Raw genomic sequence first — 5,501 nt, forward strand, 5'->3', positions numbered from 1 at the left:
AAATCAATTTATGACAAGATCAAAACCCAGTTTGACTGTGTGGCTTTTGTCCCCGTGGGTCAGAATCCTAATCTGAAGAAAATCTTCAAAGATATACTCTATGATCTTGATAAAATAATATTCAGTAATATTCATAATACCGAAAAGGATGAAAGGATTCTCATTGATGAACTCCGTGAATTTCTTGCAGACAAAAGGTACGCATCATCCCCGTGCGTGCCCTCTATTTTCCTTAAAGGAGCATCAGATGGCTAGCTTATACTCAATATGTTTTTCTTTATTTGTATTTCTGATGTAGTCTTGTATATATTTAATTGATCATTTTTAAAAATAATAATTGTGCACCTGTTTTATGTTTGTCCTCCAAATTTCAGAGTTCGCACCTATGCTCTACTATAGTATATTTCTGCTAACAACAGTTCCCATATTTTTTATCAAAGAACATATATACTTTTTTTGATGAACTACTGCATATATTTTTATTGATTTTTAGGGGTTAAGTTTGCAGCTTGTACAAGAACATATATAGTTGTATCTCATTCGATTTGTTAACTAGTGTTCTCATTTTCTTTTGGCATAGGTACCTCATCATAATCGATGATGTATGGGAAGAAGAAACATGGAAATGTATAAACTGGGCTTTCTCAAGAAACAGTCTCAGTAGCCGGATAATCACAACAACACGCAAAGTCGGTGTCGCTCAAGCATGTCTCTCTTCTGCTGATGACATAATTCACGAAATGAAACCTCTGTCTGCTGGAGACTCACATATACTCTTCTATAGAAGAATATTTCAATGTGAGAACAGCTGTCCAGATGAACTACAGAAAGTATCTAAAGACATATTGAAGAAATGTGGTGGTGTGCCTTTAGCCATCATTACTATCGCTAGTCTTTTGGTTAGTAATCAACAGATAAAACAAAAGGATGAGTGGCTTCATTTGCTAAGCTCTATAGGCCGTGGAGTTACAGAAGGTGCTACAGTGGATGACATGAAGAAGATATTGTTATTAAGCTATTATGATTTGCCTTGTCATCTGAAGACTTGTTTTCTGTATCTTAGCATATTTCCAGAAGATTTTGAGATTGGGAAAGAGTGGCTGATATGGAGGTGGATAGCTGAAGGTTTTATCCAGCGTAGAAAAAAAGGAAGTACTATGTTTGAGGTTGGAGAAACATACTTCAGTGAGCTCATGAATAGAAGCTTGATCATGCCTGGAAATTTAGATCAAGAGGGAGAGGTAATATCTTGCCGTATACATGATATGGTTGTTGATCTCATATATTCATTGTCAAGTGAAGAAAACTTTGTCACTGTATTGGATAATACTCGGCGGTACACGCCTAATCTGCATAGCAAAGTTCGCAGATTATCACTGCAAAATAGCACGCTGAAATCCGATGAACATCAGTTTGACATGTCAAAAGTCAGGTCTATTGCTATTTTCCCTCCTGCTACTGGTTATTGGTTGGCATCTCTTTCAAGCTTACAGTATTTACGTATACTGGAACTAGGACCTCGTATATTTGGTCTTTTTGGTGGCAGAGTGGACAATACACATGGTATTAGAGTTGAGAGTATTAGAAATTTATTTCACCTAAGGCAACTAGTGATCAACGACTCAGATGTTAAAGAACTCCCACATGACATAGGCAAGTTACGGTTTTTGCAGTCACTGGACATACGTGGATCTGGTATAAAAGAGTTACCCGCAAGTTTCGTTCAGCTACCGCATTTGATACGTCTGCGTCTCCGTTATGAAACAGTACTGCCAAAAGGAGTCGGAAACTTGACATCCCTTGAAGTACTGAAAGGAGTAAACATGTCTTTCTCATCTATTGACACTGTTAAAGAGTTGTCCAACCTGACAGAGTTAAGGGTGCTCCATCTTTTCTGTGATGAAATGGACAAGGGCACAACTCTGATGGAGTCTCTTGGCAGCTTGCGCAAACTGCAATCTGTGCGGATTGATGGAAGTAGCGGGCTGGTGGATCTCATGGGTGCACGCTGGGTGCCCCCTCCATTGCGCAAACTGCAATCTGTGCAGATTGATGGAAGTAGCGGGCTGGTGAAACTCATGGGTGAACGCTGGGTGCCCCCTCCATGCCTCCGCAGTTTTCGGGCACATGAGAGCTTCTTGACACTACCGAAATGGATTAATTTAACATCACTTCCCCACCTCTCCTTTCTGTCCATAGTAGTGATAAATTTGCACAAGGATGACATCAACAATATTGGGATGCTTCCTGCTCTTCGCTACCTCTCCCTGTATGCCGGCAATGAAGACACGTGGAATATTCCTTTGTCGGTCGTGGGGGCCGGTGCATTCCCATCTGCCATAGAGTGCGTGTTCCGTGGGATTGTGACGTGGCCGTTTCTGTTTGCACCTGGAAGCATGCCACGGCTTAAGTGTCTTCGCATGCAGATGTCCCATCAAGGAAACTACGAAGGTGGTGAGGTTGATGTGAGCATGGCGCACCTCCCTTCTCTTGAGCATGTCACGGTTGAGTTTTGTGGTGACGCTAGTAGCAACGCTCGTGATGCGCTGATGCGTGCAGTGGAGGCCCACCCCAACCGTCCCACCATTAAGGTAAAAACTACTCATTAATAAATGTTTGACCTTCTCCCTCGCCGATGATGTGTTTGATTCATCTCTTCCTTATCATTTCAGATAATAGGTCCGTTCAGATGAATTTAATCGACGCGCCGACTAGACCGTCCCCGTTGTCACGAGCCATGTCCCCATGCCCAGACCCCAAACATACCGCTCCAAAGCGCTTCCCTGTCGCCGCCGCTCCCCTTCTCCTCCTCCTCGACGCCTACTCCCCACATGCCACCTCTGCTCCCAGTCCCCGTTCCCTTCTCCTCCTCGCCGCTTTTTCCTGCTGCATCTCAATCTCCACGCCTCGGCATTTATTTTTATGATCCTATTTCACGGATCCGGTGGAAGCGATTCAAAATCTTATGGCAGAGATCCGAGACCCGGTGGAGGCGGGTTGGAGGAGACGTTGCCGCACGTCCCGGAGGTGAGCGTGACTCCTGGCCCCCGTCAAGGTTCCGGCACCGGTGCTGCCCACGATGAACACGTGAGTTCCGTCCCACTCTAATCTTACTGCTGTAATCTTTCCCCTTACCCCGAATCTTTTTCTCCCGATGCAGAAATTCGTGATTACTTTACTGATGCGCGTCGATTGGTGCGATTAGCAGACGTGTATTGGGATTATTGTACTCTAATTGGTGCTATTACCAGACGGGCCGAGCCATCTGCTTTCATTTTTTGCCCCTGTATTAAAACCTGAAGGATAACTAGCCTTGTCATCATGATGCCCATTGTATTATGAAAATAATTGAAGCTTAATGTTTACTCCAAGGCTGGGATAGGAAATAAAGATGGTATCTAGATGCATTGCGTAGGTTACTAGTTTAATTAAGAGATAGTCTAAGACACGGAGTATGTTTATTGTTATGTGCAGGAAATTGGAAACGTTTTTTGTTGAAGAAAGCACAATTGCTGAGAACGAAAATGTTGAATGGGGTCGTGAGATGGATACCAGCAATATTGTCCTTGAGACGCTGGATTTCTTCTTGACAGATATCAGGGCATCCTCTGAATATATGGGGCTGCACTCAAGAAATTAGACCTTCAGTTTACATTCTATACCACAGAGGATCACTGCCAGTTAGTCCATCGTTGTCCAAATCTTGAAGTTCTGGAGGTATATTTTTGGCAGATTATACTACTACGTACTCCAGATAGTACTCCATTGCTAATAAACTTTCAGTCTAGTGCTGTAATTAGTGAACTTTGATCAACGTTGACATTTGAGAGCTTTATTCTACATTATGAGACAAATTTATATTGCTAATAAACAGCCCTCATGTTGACTGAGTGATACTCAAATATGCAAAGACATGTGCATCATTTTCTGTTTTATTAGTTTCTGGTTTCAAAGACTTGTGCTTACAAAGGAATTTATAGATGCAAGGAATACTGCATTGATGGCTACTACGCGGTGCTGCACATCAACATGCTATTACACAAGCTCATGCCCAACGGTAGCCTCGACGGCATCGTCGTCTCGTCTATCTGTTGCTCACACTCTGCTCTCGTTTACTTGACAAACCCCTATCTGTTGCTGACGATGCAGCAAACTCAATCAAAACCTAAATAGCAGAAGACTGATTGGTTAGGCATGATATCATGCCCTGAAAGTAAACTTTGTGGCCTAAATTAATTGAATCGAATGATAGTTGTACGCAGTGACCATTAATAAATGTTCCTGGAATGCTAATTATAGCAGTGAAACAAGGACGTAGGATGGATTAATTAGACACACATCCATTGCCCCAGCCGTGCTAACATACTGTGTTTGTAGAACCTTGATGCTCGACTAGCAGCGATATGAATTATAGATGCAATGTTGTGTTTTGATTGCTGTAATGATCTCTAAAAGTATATGAGCTGATTTGTTTCAGAGACTGACAGTGGCTTTGGTTTTCCAGTATGACGTTGAGGGCGGACCAGAACGAGCTGTGGGCGGAGTGCGCGCGCCCCGGCGACTGGAACGGTCGGTCCCTGAAACAAAATGTCGCCAGAACACGTGCGACATACTCTCCAACAAGGAAGTGATCACCGTCAACCAAGGTGATCCTGAAACTCTGTCCGTTTCACTCTGCATTGTTGACTTTCAGCTCTGTTTGTCGACGGCTAAACTCAGGTGTTGCCGCAGATCGTATCGGCGTTCAGAGGAATAAAGTGAGGATGCAGGGGAGCCAAGAGGTAAAATGGGCTGAACTCATTCATACCGATGCTGGAGCTGCCGGAGGTTGGAGACGATGGACTAGGAGCAGGTAGCGGGGAAGCCGGCATGGTTGCAGCTCCGGCAACTTCGGCACCTTGGCGGCTGGAAGCGGCAGCTCCAGCAAGTTCGGCAAGTCGGGCACCTTGGCGGCGGGAAGCGGCAACTCTGGCACGCCCGGCAGATCGCGGAACGCTGGCGCTCGATCCCTGGCGAGCTGGGGCAGGCGAGCGGCGGATCGCTAGCGCTGGATCGCTGGAGTTGAGGCAGGCAGGTGGCTGAGGTGCTGGATTGATCGATCGATCCAGCGGACAAGTGTTGGGATCGATCGCCATGCTGTACCTGTTAGTATGACCATGATCGATCCCCGTTTTCTCTGTTTTGTGAGACTCAGCAAATAACCGGCCTCGTAGCGTGAGCATGTTCACGAACCTGGCCGGAGATTCAGTTAGGTGCTGCTCTATTCTGTCTTCCTGCTTGATGTAGGACACGTACGCGTTTCCTTTAATCAATCAAGACTCGCCCAACAACTAAACCGCATTTAGTTTGCACGATATACATAATTCGGATTTAACTGAAACCCATCTCATGTGGTGGAAGACCCCTGGCCTCCGCAAAAATTCAAGCTTTTTGCGTGGAAAGCGGTGCGGCGTGGAATCGGTACTGGACGGACGATTGGCGGCAGCGCCTGCCGCCATGGA

At 45.0% G+C, this 5,501-nt stretch overlaps 1 pseudogene; it reads left to right on the forward strand.

Moving 5' to 3' along the window:
* Positions 1 to 4,713, forward strand: part of LOC124653924 — a 5,443-nt pseudogene extending 730 nt beyond the window's left edge.
* The last annotated feature ends 788 nt before the right edge of the window (positions 4,714 to 5,501 follow it).

The sequence above is a fragment of the Lolium rigidum genome, chromosome 1 (genome assembly GCF_022539505.1).
Source record: "Lolium rigidum isolate FL_2022 chromosome 1, APGP_CSIRO_Lrig_0.1, whole genome shotgun sequence".
NCBI classification, from domain to species: Eukaryota; Viridiplantae; Streptophyta; class Magnoliopsida; order Poales; family Poaceae; genus Lolium; species Lolium rigidum.